At 31.4% G+C, this 22,979-nt stretch overlaps 1 protein-coding gene across 2 annotated transcripts in view; it reads right to left on the bottom strand.

The window, feature by feature from the left end:
- LOC131847164 (transcription factor hamlet-like) overlaps window positions 1-22,979 on the bottom strand; it is a 133,991-nt gene that overhangs the window by 92,425 nt on the left and 18,587 nt on the right. The window lies entirely within an intron of this gene.

Here is a 22,979-nt window from a genome sequence, read left to right as displayed (position 1 = left end):
CTTACCAAACTTAGCTCGGCAACCGATTTTAAATTTAGAATATCGTATTGGAAATTAAAAACTTTAATTAATATTTTTACTATATTTATATGGTAGCCGAAATATATAAAAACAAAACCCCTTTCAACGTATCATGAAAGAAGTTTATTTATATATTCCAAATACAATTTTGGACATTTGAAGTCATTTTATATTCTATCACCATTTCTAATATTAAAATTTTGAAAATAAGTTTAGAAAAAGAATTTTAATAAAAGATATTGTGTTAAAATTTTGAATATCGAAGAGAGGCGTAAACAATTATTAAAATTTTATTTAATGTAACCTTCTATACTGCTTAGTTCTCTTCCCAGCCTTTTTATTTAATAATATTGATTGTGTGTGTTCGTATGACAATCAAATAGGAATATGGACAACTGAGGCATATGTAGGCAGCCAACCCTCCACATCTCCACGCAAACATCTTGAGACGCAACGGTACTATTACGGGTGAACACCTTTCCACCTACTTAGACGAAATAATAGATGTAGGCACGCGACAGGACACCGGAACAAAAGCGCAATGCACTACCGAACCATCATTACCGAAAAAGAAGTCAGTGCCAGCTGCCTTCCTACTTCCTCTCCATACAAAACAGTGTAATACAAGATGTGCTTTTTGTATGGCGGTTTATTTTAGGGCTCATTCATTACGCGGCACTCGAATTGGCGCGTGTTGTTATCTTTCTGTGTGTTTACTTTCATAGACACACGTGTTAGTGTGTGAAGTTGTGCGCACGCGACGGCAAGATGTGGAGATTCCTATCTAACTGTGCATATATGTGGTAATTATAATAAAAAATAAGAATTAATTTATACTCTTGTACATAGACGTTGAATATTTTTGACGATTGAAACGTTGAACAAGTTGACGACGTATATATTATCATCAATTATGAGAATAATAATAATCTTGTACAATTCATACAGCAGATATAGTCCCAAAATAAGCAGAGCTTATGTAATAAGTTCTAAATACATAACATATAAAAAACACCTAGACTAATACAAATAATCATACCAATGAATACAAATATATTGTGCAAAGACTCGCTGAACTGCGACCAGCAAAAGTAAGGCGATGTGCTAAACCGCTGGAAAGTAGAAAAATCTAAAAATAATTGTAATGTAACTTGTACATGTAATAAAATAAATGTAAATTCTCTATACACGTAGTGTCTGGTTGTGTGTAAGGAAAGAAATCATTTATTTATTTTTCCCATTTATCTATTTTAAAAGAGGTCTCTTAGACGTCTTTTAAAATAGATTATCATTAATAGGTATTAATGATAACTTATTCATATATAAAAGCATTTGTAATCCATTATTATCAGAAAAATAAATTGCTAAATATACTTTTATTCTTTAAGGTTAACAAAAAACCATTCAAGGTTCACTCGAGATATGAATAATAACCCCGCAAAAGGTGAGGTCAATAAAATTGCGTTCATTAGAAACCAGTTTCAAGACGGTCGCGAGGAGCGCCATCTGTCGAGGGCGGCGTCTTCCGTTGCATTGTGATCGCACACCGGTCTGCGCACGCGCCGGTAATGCAACCATAAGAATACGTTTATAGGGCAGCTTGGCGGCAATATTAAAAAAGTTATGTTCAATTATGAAAGACATAAAAATAATACCCAAAACTCCCCCTCTCGATCTCGAACTCGATTTTCAAAAGCACCATCTTCAGCTCATTCTAATGAAATGACCAAGACACTATAAGATTTTGAAAAAATGTATATGGCATTGGAATTATAATTTCATAAAAGTATAACTTTTATTTGTTTTAAAAATTGAGTAAGCCGAGTAGAGCGGAGCGTAAATATTAACGGCAAAATTTCAGTATAAATTATTGCTATCGCGATTGGGTGACAGGAAACGCAGTCTCTGTAGAGAAAGAACGAATAAAGAAGAATACCTAATTCGTTAATTTTATTGCGTGGATATACTCCTCTTATAAGAATTCTCAAATGAGCGACATAGCATGTATTGTAATGTTCGTACTGTACAGGTAATGGTTATCAATTTCTACAAAATTCATTGTCTGTTTATTCCCTACTAACGGTTATCCGCGACTTCATTGAGATAAAACGTCTTTGTAATACAGATGGTATTTTGTCTTCACATTAAATTTTTACACAAACAGACATACTTTTCCGTTTTATAAAAAAAAAATATCCATAAAAATATCAAAATTGACAAAATTCGTCTGAACGAATCTATTCTTTATTATCACTTCATCACTTTATCACTTGGTATTATTATAGTATTCTATGAAATCCTTATCGCCTTCATATAATTTTTATATGATTGAATTTTAATTTTAATAAAATCTAGTTAATAAGCACGAGTAACCCTCAAATGCGACACCATGTCAGTCGGACCGCCGCCGCCGCCGCCCTTGTTTGCCAGGAAGCTAAGCCGTTGTAACTGTGTTTGTCTGCACAAATTTATGTGTGTCGTTACCGTACTGACACAAATCGACTTATCTACCAGAACCACGCCTCCAATAACACTTATTTTGGTCTAGCGACATCTGTGATCAAATAATTCTATACAGTTTCATGTTATTACATATATTATTTAATAGCTCTGTTTTAGTATTATAAACTATTTTATAAGTTTTTTGTTTATACTCCAATTGGAAAAATCAAATACTAAATTTGAAATTATCATAATTAGACCTAAGTTAAAGTGTAACATTCGTTTCTTTGAGTTCTATAAATTTGAGAAAGTTTTTCAATAATATTTTTTCATCACTGTATATAGAAACAGCGATTAGTTTCAATTTTATTCTATAGTACATATAAATGGAATATCGAACAGATATGCAATTATATAGCTTTATAATTCGTTTAACATACCTATATTGCATTCTATTTATTTGTAATCGTTCTTTTTATTGTCCAACTGGTTCATTAGTATATTTTTTAAAACTTAATATATATGAATTTCTTTGATTATTTTTTCACTCTCACACTCCTTTGCTCTTTTATTTCCAATATACTTCACTAAACTGACGGTCTCGATGGTAATACATCTCCTAACTTCCGATGGTTACGGATTCGATTCCTCGCACGGCACAAACATTTGTATTAATGAGTACGATTGTTTGTATTGGTTTTTTGTATTTATAAAAAAAAACATGTAAGTGCTTCTATCAGATTCCTAGTAACAAGCTTGGGACTAGATGGTGCTGTGTGAATTGTCCTGAGGTCGAGAGTTGAATTACGAATGCGAATAAGTCTCACACTGGGTTGCCACCTCAAAAATCGACTTAAAATTCTATTAGTTTCTATTAAATACAATTTATATGTATATTTCTGTTACTCTTATACTTTTCAATAGATTTTGACTGTGTTTCTCCTTCAAGATTTATATTATAGTAACATATGTATTATGTAACACAAAAGCACATATCAACACACACATAGACAGATGACTGTATTTATCGTATCGGAGCTACGGGCATTGTCCATTGTGTCGACGCCTTGGCCATTGTTCCGGCTTATGTACACATATACCGGTTCCAGCCACATCGATCCACTTACATATACAGTGTTATGACTTCCAATATGTACTGATACAATTCCAACTAACACTGAAGAAAATCTCTTTGTGTATATTATAATCATTGTAAAATAGAACAGAAATAATTTATATTTACTTTTTTGTTTTATATCATAATTTTATTTATTCACTAAGCTAGTAACAACAATTTTAAGTCTCGACGTAAAGAAAATATGTATATATAATCTGTTATGAATTAGTAGGCTATCTCATATTATTATACTAATTATTATTAATTATTATTAATAATCTTATTGGGATATTTGTGCATGAATAAGTAATCTATGAATGGAAAGCAAAGATTACTTTCTTTGGTATTTTTCTGCTGTACATGTAAATACGGTATGTATTTATATAATAGTTTATTATATAATTAAGTGGTACTCAATAATTATACCCTAGTATCATATATACATACATACATAGATACATACACTGGATACCACGCAAATTAAAGTTCTCAATATGGCTTAATTATTTTAATTTACTTTATTTATGCTTTCGTAGTTACTGAGCAATCTTTTTTTAATAAGTACTTATTTATAATAAATTCCACGAATTATCTACTCTCAGTTATGATAGCCTATTTTGAGTAGGGTGCCATAAAGTAACATATTCTATACGTTACTTTATGGCAAATATGGAAAATAAAAACTAATAAGTAAACTAATTTAGAAAAAGTATTTTCTCATATTCACTCGTCTAAGAATCGAACTTCTAAACCAAAAAATATATACCACACTATATCTATATAGGTATAGTACACGATAGTAATTAAGTGAGATATTCTTTTAATAAATCAGATTAGATCAAATATAATCTACACCATCTATAACTCGATATGTGAGTACTGTGTTTAATATATGAAACATATTTTACGGTAGTACGAATCTGCAGTCCAATAAACAAAAGAAAGTACAGATCTACCCTTCATACAAAGATTTACCGCCGACGTTTACTCCCTAAATTGTAATATACTACTACTTTCGTGCATAAATTGTCATATTCTTGTAATTCTTGTAATAACATCATGTCGCTGTCATTTGAACAAATCCACCCATATGAGTCTATGAACGAAATCGCGCCTTGTCGCTAAATTACATGATTTATTGTCATCTCGGATCAAGCGACAAATTTTCGGTTCCCGTTGGACCACACGGGGTTATTTTTATTAGAATAGAATTGAATATCATTTATTTAAATAAATTATTGGGTCATCACATTTTTTTATATCTATTTATTATTTTTATTTCTATTTTTGCTGTTTTACACAAATGTATAAGACTGATATAAAAATTGTATATTGCTATTTAAATAATACGATCTAAGTTCACTAAATTAACTATTCCTTCGTATATGTAACCAATTATATCGTATCTTACCTTCTGAATATTATTTATACTATCTTTAAATACAGCCCAGTAATATTAATAATAATCTCAGAACAATTCACACATTTATAACGCTTGTGTTATAGGTGATACCTGATACAAATACATAGTTTTTTTTTTAATACATACATATTATATATAGAAAACACCCAGACCATTAAAAACAATCATATTCATGATTATATTACAAATATTTATGCCGTGCGAGGAATCGAACCCGCGACCCTAAGAAGTAAGATGGTGTGCTAAACCGCTAGACCACGGAGGCCGGTGAAGAAATAACGTTTAATTTTCTTCTAGCTTATCTTATTTTAGCATGAATCTATTAACGGAACAAATGATAATTAATAGTATTATAATTAAAATTAATTTCGCAAATATTCTAATTTATGTGATCGATGCTATGAAGAATATTGTCTATTATTTATTAGTATTACTTACATTACTACAATACATCATTCAAAATATCTCAGTACCAGTAACAGATGTACACAACATTGTCCTCATAAGTATAGTATAATATAAAGTTATTTAATATTCCAAATCACAATGTATCATGATTTTTTAATATGATTAAGCAGCTTATTCCTTAATTCATATTTATTTGTAATATATCCTTAACTTCGTTTTCTTTAAAAAAACTGTACTTTTAGTAAACATACTGTTTATATCTAATAAAAAAAAAAACAAGTAATGTGGTAGACATTAAATTACTGGGTGAAAATAGGGGCAATATTGAACAAAAATATTATAATAAACTATGAAGCGATATTGTGAATGTGACAGACCGCGTGTCGCTCCGACCCCGCACAACGCCATTTAAGGGTTAATAGAGCGCCGAGACTGAGGGTCGTCTTTGTAAACTGAAAGGATTATTTAAACAATAACTTCCGAACATTCATCACTTTTGTTCACGCCTAATGTACTAATAGAGATTAACAGAGATAACACGAAATATAAAAGAAAAATTATAAACTCTCTTCTCTGTTTGACATCCTGTTGATAATTAATATAATATTGTATTGTTATAAAAAAGTATTTCAAGAAAACACAAAAAATGTTTTTATTTTTATGTTATATACTTTTATTTGTTCGTAAATTTTGTTTTACGTTATACACTATTGATCTCAAACAAAATGACCAAATTGAAATTGTCTTGTCTTAAATCATAAAATTTCAATTGAATTTTCTAAGATTATCATGGAAATGTGATTTGAACTATATACTATATAGTTCAAATCACAGTCAATTATAAAAATATACCGCACTGAACTAAATCAATATTTAGTATTTTACTCTACATTTTTCTACTACAACTCACTCCAAAGTATAAATTAAGCCAAAGTAATCATTTAAAATTTTCCCCTACCCAAGCATTAAGGAAATCTATAAGAAAATTGCATTTCCTCTAACAAGTAATAAAGTGACTACAGTGACATCCAACACGAATTAACTTTCAACGACAACCCACCCCTACTATCAATCGTAAGACACGAACACGATCCGTTAAGTGGTCGATCGGACCCCGTGGCGATTTAATTCACTTCTCACGCGACTCCGTAGGCGGAGGGTTAAGAGATTACGTGGCACGCGACCGAACAGATATTGTCGATTTGGGGAAGCGAGATGAGTTCCACAGTAGAGTAATGATGCCAGAATAATAGTTGAAAGGATTTTGTGACTTAGGCACTTTTAAATCCATTTGACTTAATTGATATACTATTGTATTAAAAGAGTTATTTTGTGAAAGAAGTACATTTATAAACTTTTATAGTGGTACGTAATGAACATTTCTTTTGTTTATATTTTACCAAATTTAGAAAGATCTCTGTAACATCTCTAAAACTATTTAGAGGAATATGTAAATTACTAAGAGGAGATAAGGAGAAGAACAAATACTAACTTTTTCGAAACTTGTTTCGTAAAAAATATCACAATTATGTTTATTTATTATATAGAATTTATTTGTTAATTAAATAGTAGTCATATAGTTGATACAAAATTTCTAAACAAAATGATTCTAATTAAACTGTAACCCTGATGTTTTTTATATACCTACATCGATATACAATACCACATAATAAAACGTAAGTAAATAGCAATGGGAAACTACAGTACTTTATCAAATGGAATTCGTATAAAAGTAATCATTAATCCGATGTTTTTTACACGAACTGTCTATATAGAGATGTCACATTTGTTACGTGGGTCGGCACGTGGCATTATATTCGTCCCTCACAATGTTGCACGCTAAATTTCCGTAACATTGCTAATTTAAAACGATATCATAACATCGTAAGCATAAGAAACGATCAATAAAATAATAGTAATGTATTAAACGTTCATTAAAAAATATTTTATGTGTGAGTTACCTCACGCACCCTTCGAGTTCATTGTCCCTTCACATTGAATGTCTAAGTCCTTTATATGCTTGATGACCCTATATCAAATTAAAATTAGAAAATCTAGCCCTGTCTATTTAGTATCTGCGTAGATAAATTAATTATTCTATAAAAATCTCCATATAAGTATTAATGGTTTAATTATTTACTCCTGATATACATGTGTATGTCAATAGCCTTAGCCTGTATTAAAATTCTTTCTTTTATTTATTATTTAGTTATTCGTCCCGTTGCAATTACTATATAACAAATCATTTCTTAGTTAATAGTACCTACATTATAAAAAATACAACGAAAAATTTCAAGCCACCGTATGCGTCAACATTTGAGTCAGGTTATGACTTATGAGATTAGTTAGTCAAGACAAATATCCATATAAGTGTATATTATAATTAACGAAAAGTTCATGCAACATTCGCTCTATTGCCCGCGCCGTGACAAAGCTTTAGAGTGAGTTAGGGTTCCGCACAATATGCCACATTTCACCCACTGATAATATTTCACGCAATTGTGAACTAAATCCCGGTATAATGGATCTACACATGTCCTCCTATTCGCGGTCTGCGCAAACATAGATATGAAATAAATGGCCTATTGCCATTATCTGTAATGGGGTCATTACGATAGCTCGGGAGGTGTCAAATAGACGTTTTTTGTAGTAATACATTGTAATAATAATCTTTGGAAAAAAAATCAATAAACCCCATAAAACGATAAAAATATGTATCTATTAAAGCTATGCACGCGCTCTATTGTCAATTACAATGTAACTATTAATTATTATGTGTCCAAATCTGTAATTAATAGAAACTATGTAATATTATCATATCTGTGACTGAATATAAAACAATGTCAACAAAGTGAAGAAACAGACAAATTATGACGCATTTATTACTTACTTTATCTAAACCACATAATGGCTTTTCAAACCATTTTTTAATACCATCTTAAAATTTCTTTTGTAATGAAATTATATTTATAATACATGTATATAGTTACACGATCTTCACATGCTTTCTTACAAAGGAGATAGTCTAATCGAGTACTTTATCAATTGTGCATTTGAAAGTAAAATTATTCTTATTAAATACAATAAATAAAACAGGCCGTTTTCATTCAATAATTATATAATGCTCGTAATAATAGCCCTGGACAATTCACACAACGCTATCTAGTCCCACAAGCAGAGCTTGTGTTATGGGTACTAGACAACTGATATAAATACATAGATATTTTATTTTGTAAATACATACATAATATATATAGAAAAGACCCAGATAATACAAACAATCATACTCATGAATACAAATGTTTGTTGACCATCGGAAGAAAAGCGGTGTGCTAAACTGCTATACCACCGAGGCCGTTAATTGAATACATATTTTTTGTAAATCTTAGAAATATAAAGTTTTTATCCTATACAATACATATAGATACATCCTATACATAGATACCCGTAATATTTTTATACAAGTACTGCTCGTTTACCGTTTTTATAACACTCTATTTTCTTACATTCTAGATAAAAATATATCCTTGAAAATTATCCTATCGTATCCTATAATCTATAATACGGAATGTTAATAATATTGCCTAGGATGTATTAATAGAAAGAAAACTACGGTGGTCCATTCAAACGTACAAGGACCTCAAGTCACGCCTATAATATTTTTTATACACATGAACCCGTGGACATACGATCCCTCGCTGTTCAAAGCGTTATCGTCGAGCGCTGGGCCGTCACGGAGATCATAAACCACACAGTTTACGACATTCGCTCCAGATCTGTCCGAGTGCACTATGAATTATGCAGTCAACATCGAAAATAGAAGTTTATTGTTTGCATTCCATGAGCATTCCATTTAAAAAGGAAGACAAATTGTTGCATAAGTAACAAAATTTTTTCCCACATTATTCTTGTGAAAATATGTATTTTGACATTATTATTTGTATAAAAGTTATATAGGTACTTTACGCTAAATATATATTAGCATAAAAAATCTGAACAGGACAAAGTTCATATAAAAAAAGTACTTAATATATATGTATGTAGCATATACACTCCACACAATAGAAAAAATATATGTGTAGCATATATATATATAATATATATACGACGCAAGTATCGCTAGTAAATGCGGTAGGTTAACATGAAATATTCTATTAATAAAGAATCTTTTTGTAATGAATAAATATGTAATGTTGCAGTCTGCTGCACGCACCAGTGTGTTATGATAAAATAAGGATGAAGGCAGGCAAATTTACTAAAATTCAACTACGAGTTACAACTTGGAGGTCAAGTGTAACAGAGTACATTGCTATGACATGTGGCACTAGTGTCCATACTAATAATACAACTAACCTAGAAATTAACCATTATAATTTCAAATGCGCTACATGGCTAGCTAGAGAATTAATCTTTTTATCATTTTTGTATAGTAATAATTTTTTTATATTAGTAAATTTAGGTACTGTTTATTATGTAATATATACTGTGACATTCTTGAACAAAAGAAACCTACGCGAAGCCAAAGCTATGCCCGTTTGGTTGGTACAGATAAAACAATGGTACGTTTGATCTGTCGCCCTCAGTACTTGTGAGGTATCCGTGTCAAATACGCAATTTACTCCAGACAAGTCGACGCCTTTGTGGTGATAATTGTACGCTGACATCGGGGACGGCTTCTGACATTTAGATTAGATGTACCTATTACAAACTTAGAAATTATAAACATTCTTTATGTTTTAATGTAAACATTAAAATATTTAAACACTGTACAATATTCTTGTTATTTATAATTTAAATTTCATATACCTCAGATGATTACCATACAATAATTATCAAAGTCGGTGTAATTAAAAAAATATTATGTCCATTTATCCAAATTTGAAATAACATTTTTCTGATTTTTTTTCTAATTGGCATATAGACTTAACAAGTAACAGACCCTTTTTACTTTTTATGTGCAATTTAAATTATTTCTAAAATTATACGAATATCTGATATATTCATAGTTAAATATATATATATATATTTCTGCAAATATTATCATGTAACCGTTATGCAGATAGATTTAGTATCCAATACACAATCAATACAAAAAATATCAAGTTCCAATTAGAATGTTTGATGCTAAATGGTAATATTTATCGTTATGTATAAGAACAGAAGGCACAGTCGTCATATAGAACCTTCACACCACACCAAACTCAATTTTACGTAATATCCCCACGATTAGCCGAAGCGATTTAAGTTTATTTCTGTGGAGAAGACCGGCTGAAGCAGTGACGTCATCTGGCTGATCCCGACAACAACTTGAATCAGAATTATTGTTATTAATTAGAGGCCCTCGGATTAATTAAGTAGGGCGAGTGGGGCGCCAATCACGGCATCATAGCACGACGCGCGCCCGTCTTAGCGAACGTCTTTGTTTAACACTGTCACAGATATACTGAGTACAGGACAGGGCTTATAATAAATATTTTTTTATTGATATCTATTAAACTTTAATAATGAACATATAGTAAATGTATAGTCACCAATATAATATTGAACTACTTCTACAGATTATATAATCTATAATATCAATATAGTTTAAGAAGCGCAGCTAATATACCTCTAAAAATATTGCATAGGTAAAATTTATTCAGTGAGTTTAATTATTTGTTTATATTAATATATTAAATCGGTTAGATATTTCAAACAGATTGTTACTTTTTTCTAAAATGCAGTAATCTCTGCTAACATTTTGTTTTGTTACCATATGAATATTTTGAAAATTATATATTTAAAAATTATTGTTTTGATATATTATAGTAACTTGAAATTGTAAACTTTTACTTTAAACGAAAAGACAAGGTTTCATATATACGCTTTTAGTATATATGAAACCTTGTCTTTTCGTCTAGTAAAAGTTTACAATTTCAAGTTACAATAATATATCAAAACAATAATTATTAAATATAATAAATAGTTATAATGATGGCCATAAAGAATATAGTAGACCTATTGCACTATGCTTGCTGACATAACAAAATTTACTGTTTAATTGTCTATTATGTTATCCTAAACAATTTATATAAATAAATAAAATAAATTACAAGTAAAAACTGTAACATTTAAAAAATATGCAAATTTTATTTTATTCGCATGCTATGCTGAACGGCAATTTCAAGCGCCGTATCTATCGGCCACTATTCCTACATCACTCGTCACTCCCTAAGCGATAATGGAGTGGGATAATTTTAATCGTACGCGAATTGCTGAGCGTAATGTGCTCACCACGTGGCGCTTGAGTGAACTTCGCTTAACTGTGCTCGGGACGCGATCTCTTCAGAAGTTCATCAGTTAATTATCGTAAATTATTGCGCTCAAGTCACTACCAAGTACCAACGTTAGAAGAGAGACGTGTAATGTTACTATGAAATACGACTGTGATTATTAAGACAGTGCAAGTATTGTAGCAGTACCTAGAGTTACGATTACTTAATTTCTAAGTTGCATTCGTCACTATATATACGTATACAAAGTTAATTCAATACAGAGACATTGGAGTTGTTTTCTACTGACTTGATAATTGCAGTACATATTAGCTATAACTTATTTTTTTGTTAAATTTCAGCTAATGATTTAATATACCAAAAATCAGGATGATATGGGTTAACCACCCGAATTTATTTTATTAACATTTATAATATTAGCAAAGATAATATTAGTAACTAACTTAATAAGTATATATATAATTGAGTGAGACATACATATTCTTATACCACTCGTACATACCTAAACTCGCGTGGTAGGTATGTACCTATTTTTCCAATAAACTCACACCGTAATTTTTGTACCATAATAATCCCGCCTCCCTCTGTCCCATTAATTCAAAAGAACGAAAATTCTTTAATTCCTTGTGCAATTAACATCCGCGTAACCAGAGGCGGAGCAACGCCAAGTGTCATCGTAAGTTTCAGAACGCGTCATTAAGGGCATCTGCACCGCGGTAAATAACGAAAAAACTCGAGTGAGCCAAGGGGAGGGGCGGCAGGGGGGAGATGAGAGATTTTATTTAACAAAGTCTATATTAACCCAATGCAATTAGAGAGAGTTAACGAGCAAGCAGTAATGACTGTTGGGTCGCTATTTCGGTGTTGAGCGACAATCTTACCTATGCGACATTTAAATATAGAGCGTTCTAGAATCCCGCTAAAACTAAACATATTTATTTTAACTAGCGAAATACCAACTTATAGAAACTTGTTTTATATAACTGGAATGACACACAACTGACGGTTCATCTGATGGTAAGTGATAAACGTCATCATTATGTAGTTGCATGAATAACGAACCAGTATGAACATTTCAGTATCATATAACGTTCGTGATAGCACTCATAAGTTAGCATTACGGAGTACTAAGATGTCATGCCTATTATCTGGAAACACTGCCTAATCTGAACCTACAATCAAAATACAGCTAAAAAAGCAAACTTTTTGATACCCACGCATAAGGTTTTTTAGGCTTTATCGGGTGAAAGTTATTATGTAGTAAATGATTATTTACCTAGCAGAGGAGTAACAGTCCCTTTTTACTTTATCTGTCATAATGTACTTGATCATTCTCTCTTATTCTTAAATATAACAAAGTGTTACGTGTTACAAACAAACAAAGTTAACAGCCAAATCTATACATCACATAATATTACATCACTGTACGTACAGTACAATGCGTTACGTTACGGCCATAAACTTGTCCTAACGTCATTCAAGAGCAAGGCTAAACTAAATGAAAGGGTAAGGAGTTCGAAAATAGACGCCCATGCCTCGCTGACACATTACTGGAGAGTGATGCGAATTCAAAGCTGCCGGTTTTGAATATAATAATCGTAATGTCGTCGACTATTTATTGTTTAATTAACCCTCGACTCGGTACGTCCGGCCGTTACGCCGCCATTAGCATACAGCCTGCTATTGTTTATGTAATATTTAAAATTGGCTAAGTTGGAAAAAAATCTTACTGTTATGATCCAGGTTTTACTCGACTTCGCATTTAAACAGTTCGCACCGACTGTGAAATGGTTGTTGGATGAATTAAGTTAATAATACTTTAATTTTAGTAACACACATTTAAAGATATTTTGTTTTGTGATTCTTCACAATTTCATTTCATTTATTTGTTTAATTTACCAGAACATGTGCATATAAATTAAAGTATTTCATGGTCTTTAACATATTCTAAAGTCTGGCGTGTAAATTATAATAATAGTAAAAAATAATAATAAAAACAATAAAATAATAACACATGACTAACATAATATATAATTAATACACGTATACAGATTTAACTTCCAACTCTCGGTACTTATTACAATCCGTAAATATCAGGAAATACGGATAAAAATAGTATATAAAAAGTAATTTAATCAATGAAACTATTAAATAACTTTCTAAATAAATTATATATCGGTTATTATTTTTTATTAATATAAAAATATTAATTATTTAAAAAAAAATTAACTTGTAAAACATAGGCTATTTTAGAGTACATTCAGGCAGCGTTGCTGGATGTAGCTAGTCAATTTAATAGAGTGAAATTTTGTAGACGGATAGTCTTAGTTTTGGCTGGAAAAAGGACATAGGCTATTTTTTTATGCGAAAAACGTTGTAAGGGATTGAAAGTTTGAGATATTAATGGTTGTATGGAAATGCGTTATATTTTAAGCTAGATCCATGAAACTGTTTTCTTGGCTTCTTGGATTAGATTCTTAAATATCTTTTCTTTATTTAGTCGAGCTCACTATTCCATGCGGATAAAATTACAGTCACAGCTAGTTAATAATAAAGCTTTATTACCAGAATTAGCGTAGCAAACAATCAGCAACAAATCGTACGGATTAACGTGCTAACCAACCATTTCAGATAGCAAGGAAGCCACTCCACGATAGTAATATCGTATAGTCATTACAACAAATTAGGATAGCGTGTTTCTACATACGAACGCTAAATTGGGTGCTTCATTGCACAGCAATTTGATGAAACATCATTCACCTACAGCTTTATCAAAATACCTGTAAATCATTTTCGAAAGCTTTCATTAAAAAAATTAAGAATGCAATACATTTAATAAATATAGTATAATAAAAAAAATCGATATAGGTGTATACACGCTACATAAATTAATTATTTTGCATTCATATCAAATATTTATCAAATGCAGGCATAGGCTCTTATTGTTTTGTTTTTTTTTTAGTTTATAAGTTGAATTTCCTTTGTTTTTGGTAAATTTAAATATATTGTAAATTTTATTAGACTAACATGATGTAGGTAACGTCATAGCATGTATTTTTTGGAATTATATAAACTCGATAGAGGGCGTTAATATTCGCAAGACAGTTTTATACTTCTGTGAATGTCATCGGTGAATTGGTATGCTACTATATATTATATATTCAGTGATGTGGTTTCTGTTTTAATATTCACTTTCGATAATGATTAATAAGTCAACAAACACATTAAAAAAATATTTAAAGTCAATTTATCATGTAAGACATATTTACATGACTCATTTATCTTGATTTATCTACTTAGACACTCAAGTTTAGTGAAAATCTTTAATTAATATCTATATCAAATAACTACTAATTTTATTGCCATTCTTATTTTAGATTAGATTGAAGAGATAATTAGATTAGTTACTTAAATAGTTGATATAATATAATGTGTCTAATTATTCAGCTCAGTATGCATTTGGAGGTATTATAATACCGTAGTCCTCAGGACCATAGTCCCCCTGAATACTGAGCGTTTATAATATCTTTAATAAGACATTTTACTGCTACTTTACAAATAAGATTTCCTTCCGCGCACTCTCGTCATACATGGACTGAAGTACTTACCTAGTGAGGTTTTCTCTAGAGCCAACAGCATTGGGTTTTTGAAGTTGTGTATTAAAGTTTCTTAAGAGTCGGCAACGCACACGTGTCGCCTCTGGTGTTTCAGGTGTATATAAGTTATTGCGAGTGTTTACTACTAGATGGATGGTAATGGATTTCCACCACTATTGTAGGAAAAAACCCTTTCTGTTTTACTTATACATAAAGAACATATTCCTAAGATGAGTAAGAGAGAAGAACGGCTAACAAGCTGAATGGTCTGTCTGAACATATACCTATACTATCATACTAAAAAAACTTGATACGTTCGCAAAAGAAAATTATATTCTTACAGTTTATTAGTGAATCACATCACGCACATGAATTATGATATTGTTATGCCCTACAATCAATTACTTGGGAAATATTGATGTTATCGTGGAACGGATTCGTTTGACTCCTAACCTTCTTAAGAACATCGCCATTATTATTCGAGCTACCCTGTCTCTCCCTACACTATCGAATGTAGAGAAAACTAAAATCTGTTAAGGTTATGATAGATCAAGTAAGACTGGTCTCCATACGGATGCAGTAAATGACAGGCGCCATCTGGTAAGCGTTATAAAAACAACCCTCTTGTCGGCCAATACTCGTGTAGTTGTGATAGTTTCTTGTAAGGGGTCCGAGGGGTTTATCAGGGTTGTCACTTACATACCTAACCCTCGTCGATAACTGCCTTCATTTATGTTACTCAATAAGCTAATATTGTTTTGGTTTTGCATTAAGTAACAAAATTGATTAGATGCGTGTATGGTGTACAAAACATTATGCTACAAAGTTAATATTTACATAAAAAAACAATATATCCAAGAATATGTATGAGTAAAATTAAATTTATTTAAAATTAATTTTGTTCAGTTTTGAAGTTACTAAATAGGTATAACTTTTAGTGCCTAATAGTATTTAAAAATAATAACCATTCTCTTTCTAAGTTTCCATTAACGAGCACGAAATTATTTAAGTTATATTAAGTATCTTTACCGAAACTAGTTAGTTTCGGTAAACTTATTTTCTGAGGGAGCGTATTAGATAGATTGCAAAAGAAACCAAGGATGAATTCAAGAAGATAAAAGCATCAGTTCATATCAAATTAAATACATAGCAAGTATTATATAGAAATCTATAATTTTATTTTTATTTATAAATAGTCTCAAAACATTAATAAAATAAACAATCAAAGCACCACAATTCCCCCTTCTTGCTAACAAAATAATTAAAAGCCAAAATCGTCCGTAGCGTGATAGTTATCTGTAAGTCAATTAAGGAGTTCAGAATTTCACATAAAATTGCTGTCTTGTTTTCCGCCGCATGTGTTATCACTATATTCGATCTGACTGCGCGGTCAGAAATTACCCCCCTTTTATGAATATTTCACCCCCTGGGGGGACACTTGACCCCCCCTATCTGGATACATCATCTACCCCTAAAGTGAACTAATGGGCAAAACAAAGATATAGAGTACTGCTGGATATGACTATATAGGAGTTAACAGTTTTTGTTGAATTCAAAAGAATAAAAAAAAGCATGTATGTCTGTTAGATTATAAAATTAACTTAATATAATATACCTATCGTAGACCTATGTTTATGCAAAATCAATAGAAGAATAATTCACTATAATAAATATTTTTAACTCCTAATTACTAATTATTATTGTTTAAATGAAAATGAATAGTAACAAAATAGACGTAAATAAGTCACCATTACATACATTAACATTAATCAAGTAACCTCCTAACTAACAATCATAATTCCCGACTTGACTTTTCCAGTCGGCATAACATCTATGACGCGAGTTTATATCCTCACACAATGCACTTGATGATTCTCTTAAGTGCCATATTGTGACTATTACTCAACACATTTCTAAATACGATTTATATAAAAATTGTATTTATACACAACAATGCATTTGACGCAGAAGGAATGCTAAAATTATGGTACATAAATACTTACGATACATGAATCAGCTTTAAAATAATTTTACGATGGATTTTAGTAAACTAAATCTAATATAATTTCTTTGACTTTCACATATAATATGAATAATAAAATATAGTTATAATAGTCCCATATAGTTTAATAATCGTAAGTCTGTTAAACCAAATAGGGTAAACAGAGGCGTTGTCATGATGTCGTGATGAGCCCAACACTTGACATGGCCCCATTTCGCTGGATATAATGCCCATTTTGCATTAATTTAATCAGAAAGTTCAAATGTTATTTCTCAAATATAGAAGCATAGAAGATTTACTCAGTTCTTAATAATTGCCAAAACTCAATTTCTAATATACATCAAACCGAAAAATATAATTGTGATCTTATCTTCCTAATTGCACAAATGTGACAAATTCCCGATTTTGTGGATAAAACTAAAAGTACACTGCCGAAGTCAAATTATTAGTAAAGTCGATATCAACATTCAAATCATAATTAATGTGTAATTCATTACTCACATTCTTTCAGGAATAAACTAACATAATTAATAGTCATCCGCTGACCCGAATAATGTTATGAAAAAAAAATGTAAGTATGTGAATGAGTTTCATTAACGACTGAGTCACAGGCCACCCCTGTCTAAGCGAGGGTCTTGGACTGTGGCAACTTTGGTTAAAGTTGTAAATATATGTCTCCTCACTTTGATGACACCATATATCTACAACAATAGTGACTTGGTAATATCTACTAGTATTTCAAATGGTATTTTGAACAATGTAAATTTCGTTCAAAGTCGTATGTATAGGTAAATGAAATCAAATTGAAGGAGATAGTAAATAAATAGAAAATTTTACAATAAGCCAACGCAAAGTTAAGTTTTCACTAAACGTGCGCTATTCAATATTTTAAAATATATAGTCATACTTCCTAAATAGAAAACAACCTAAAATAATTGACTGTTAAAGGTATAGAAAATATGTAGCAAGATTCTAGTTATAGTTCAATTCTTTGTACCAAACGCTTAACATTTCAGACACCATAACGTGGAATGTGAGTAACATGCACGGACATCCGACTGGCGAGGTGTTTATCAGAACACTTATTATACCTGGTATATGTATACATTCAGGCATAATGCATAAATTATATACCTCAAATTTTAGACTTTATTATCATGAACTATAATTGTATATCGAATACACCGCAATAGACAGTCCGTTGGAAAGATAATAAATAAGATGAGCATGAAAAAAAGTCAGTCATCCCATCATAGCGAATTCAACCACAGCAACTTCCAGATGAGACCGTCTGACTAACTAGTGCATTACTAGCAATGGGTACTAACTAATAGTTGTCCAATGAAATTAAAGGTGGGAGGGACTAGCTAATATTTAACACAATTCCTAACAGTTCTGAGTGATCATAATTCATCTCATATAACATTTAAACTATTTTCTTGTTTCTGTCCGGTTAAACCAAAGCGTTAGACACCGTCACTCACCCCATTGTAGACCAATATTGAGTTACAGTGTTTTTCTAGTAATGATTACCTATTTCTAACATCCTTATGTTGCCTTCAACATATTTAATTTATATATCCATTGTATTATTTTACTAACATAAGACAGCAATGTTTTCGTTCTAAATTGTAAAGATTTTTTTAATTTTTGTTTTCACTTTTAGTACTGGATTCAAGAACCTACATTAGCACTCTGGAGTGACAGAGCGTCACCCATATGAAGAGTCTTTATTCCCTCGTAAGGCATAATTTATTTTTATGTGATCGCTGATATATAGTTCTACTAAGAATGGATCTAGACTGGGTAAAATATTAAATGATATTATTTAATAGCTTCGTCACAATTTTTCATACTGATCAATATTTTGTGTTTGGTAATCACTTTTCCAAACTTGTTTTTCAGTGTAGGAGTAATAAAAATTGTGTATACAGCAATTAATATGAGTAACTACTCACACATCATAACAATTACTACCTTCAAATAACGTGAAAATATATGTTTTATCAAACTCAATTTATAAAAGGAACTGAAGCATAATTGAAAACACGTAACGAACAATGAACGATGGGTGGTTCCGTCCAACGAAAGCTATGTACAGCATATAACCATGTAATCTGGACCTATAAAGCGACCCTGATAACTCGTCCGATAGTGAAGCAATTTCTGAACGACACAGTAATGACACCTATTAAGTAGACCGCTCGACATCCTGTCGCATAATAATAGCACCAGCATTGAGGCGGGGACAACCTACTTTCAAACTGACTTCTTATTAATAGTTATACTTCAGTTTTACCCTTTGAAGTCACAGCTGTATTGGTACTAAAGATTTACCATTACGAAGAAGCCATCCATCAGTATAGATAATAGAAAACCAATATTATATATAAGGGATCAGATTTTTATAATGAGGATGCTCACTCTGGATGCCATTGTGGTAATTCCTAGTGAATTCAGTACGACAGCCTAACTGACCTTATTTTGTCCTCATTCTATCATCAACCCTTGTGCCCTGTTATACCGATAGAGTAGACGTGTACACGATTCCATATTTATCCATTTAAAAATAAATATTATACGTCGCCAATGTCACAATTCGCATGCAACTCTGTTTATTCCGTTTGATTAATTCTATATGAAAATAAAGAATTATATAGGTTTTGTATTAAATCATATTCGTAATTATTTTCCTTTTTCTTTATCCTTGGGGTTCCAACTACATAAATCTTAATGATTTTATTACGCATACAGATGTCATCATCATAAATACTTAACTACGATCTTGTTTTCCTTAATAATAACTTCACTGACATCAAATTTGAAGAGGAGAACTATCATGACTACATTATATTGAGAGAATTTTCTATATAACTGCAACCACTTCCTAAATCTCTGTTACCTCATCTCGGATTGCAGTGTGGGGGTAATGTTAAATGAAAGAGCTTTTAGAAACTAAAAACCTACATATAATATGTAGTTGTTTTTGAAAAGTATAATTAGGTTCACACGTGCATTTATAATTATGCAATCCAATTTATTTTTCTGTATCTAATATTAATACCCAATTGTTTTTAAATAAATAGTAAAACAAGCAAAACAAATCCAAATACCTGACTGGCCTACTAGATGTGTAAACATAAATCACATGTTTCGTAGCAGTTCAATTATTATTTTTCTCATAATCAGCTACCTAATCTCAGCGGACACGATTCGTAAAGCGCGAAGCTATCAAAAAATATAATCATCCACTTTATATTACCACCCAATTACAATTAATCTCTCACGAATAAGAACGCCCATTGGTCACAAGTCTAGACGCACAATCTCAGGTGAGATCTAATACGAAATAACTCCATAATTAGAGCGGGGACAATAAAACCGGGATCCGTGTGTAGATGCCGTGTGAGGCGTTCAGCCGACAGGTCGCGTGACGAACGCGTTGTCGTGTCGCATGTCGCCTTCCTCCGACAATAAAATTATAAGTCCACCGCAGTGACAATCCAGTGATTTACGCCAGCACACACGCGAATATTCTAATATGAAAAGACTTTAAGTATTTTATTGCGACGTAAAAACATGGAGGCGGACAAGTTAATGAAGAAAGTGTGTTCGTTGCTGAGATAGCAGCTAAGTAAAGCAGCACGCGCACCTAATGCCTAACCCACCCAATGGCATTAGTGTTTTTCCTGTCTAGACTTATCTGATGATAAATATTATTAAATATGCAGGCCTTATTCAGCTAAAAATCGGCTTGTTAAACGTGTGCTTTAATGTTCTGTCGTGACTTTCGCTTGATTCATGTCAACAAACTCGACCTTGTTTGATAATGAACCTACAGTGAGGTACACCACTGGTGGTCGCCTGTTTCGTTGTCGTTTAATTAAGGGCTTTTATATATCTTCGTACACTAAAATAAGTATTTATACGGATACACGACTAATACGCGCCTCGTATGCGTAAAGACAAAGTGCGGTTAGGGATTCTTAATAGAGAAGTACAGTAAATGGACTCTTACTGTACAATGGCAATAGTTTTGGTACCTACTTTAGAATATCGGCGTAAACTACTTATTTTAAACACTTTACTTTGTCGAACATTGCGCACTATACTTGCTAGGATAAAGTTTTGAATATTTTTCTTCTGTAATCGTATAAAAAACAAGTCTAAAGGTACTATTGAACTGTCATAACAAACATAAATATTACGGAAATGTAAATAAACTGCATATCCTTTTGATAATTCCATTACACGTCAAGCAATATTGAATACTACGTATTCAATACGTTTTTTTTTCTGTACAAACCATGAGTACTCTTCGAAAATGCCACTAAATATAATTAAAAGTTTATATTCTAAGAAATCCTAATTCATGTAATTATCATCATTGCAGTTAAAATGTATAGATAATTATGATGCGTACCTACATATTTTCTTAAACAGCGACTGCATCTAAACGAATACATTATGCAAGGTGTAACAAACCAAGGTAACTCATGAGACGGCGGTGGGTTGCCCTATGATACGTTTGATTCAAATATAATCATCGAGATTTGGGGATCTGTACCTTAAAGTCGATAGTGGACAATGCCTCTGACTAATCCAATGGAAATTATTACAATTGGAGGATTTACTAAAAATATATCTACCCAATAAGAACCTACAATGTGAACTGCAACACAACATATATAAAATTGCAGGCATGATAGAATGTAATAGTACGCACGATGCATACATTTCTATTAATGAGTATGATTGTTTGTATGTTGTCTATGTATATTATATATGTACTTACAAAAAATATTTATTTATAATTTTTACATCAGTTGTCTAGTACCTCACGCTCAGTTTACCTTGGGATTAGGTAGTGCTGTATGAATTCTTCAGAGTTATTATTATTATTTATTATTGAATACATCTTGATATGAAATGTATATAAATGCTACAAATTAAAGTAAATAAGTTCCATTCGATTTGGCTTTATCAGTCGCAGTCGGACGAAAATGTTTTTCTTCGGACTATTACGAACAACAGGCAGTCATTTCCAGCGGCGTGCCGGCCAACAGAAATCCTACAAATTCCCTCACGAAAGCAGGAAAACAACTCACAATGAGTCCAGCTACAGATAAGCGGTTAATAGCGGAGTTCTTGTCCGCTTTACTTAATACTGTAGATCAATTTGATATACCAATGATTGTGTTGCATTGAAATAGATTTCAACATCAACGAGTTAATAATTTTATGGTTCATTTTTATTCAGTGTAGCTGTTTGTATCATTTTATGATGTTTTTCCTTAAAAAAATCTATGACCGGGATTCAGCTAAAGAAAAATTATATCCATCGCTGAAATGTTTTCATGCTCAATAAATATAATATTATCATTAACAACTATGAGTTTTAAATACCTCTTCACGACTAAGTAGTCGAACGGATCCTAATAAAATGTGACATGATGATAGAGATTATAGATGAATTTTAAAAAGGGATGGAGATAGAAGTACCGGTATAGCCTTTTATTAACCACAAAACAGACGATGGGAAGCTTGCCTTGAATAAAAATTACTTCAGTCAAACTTGGACATATATTACAAAACAAACTCTTACAATCGCCCGCCTATATTACTACAGAATAATATATTCATTGAAATAACAAATCCAATGATAATTTAACGCCATTAATGACCGGGTATCTAGCAT

This window comes from Achroia grisella, unplaced genomic scaffold (genome assembly GCF_030625045.1).
Source record: "Achroia grisella isolate CSIRO2021 unplaced genomic scaffold, CSIRO_AGI_Agris_v1 utg516, whole genome shotgun sequence".
Taxonomy (NCBI): Eukaryota; Metazoa; Arthropoda; class Insecta; order Lepidoptera; family Pyralidae; genus Achroia; species Achroia grisella.
Note: the sequence above shows the minus strand (reverse complement) of the source record. Positions and strands in the feature narration are given on the sequence as shown.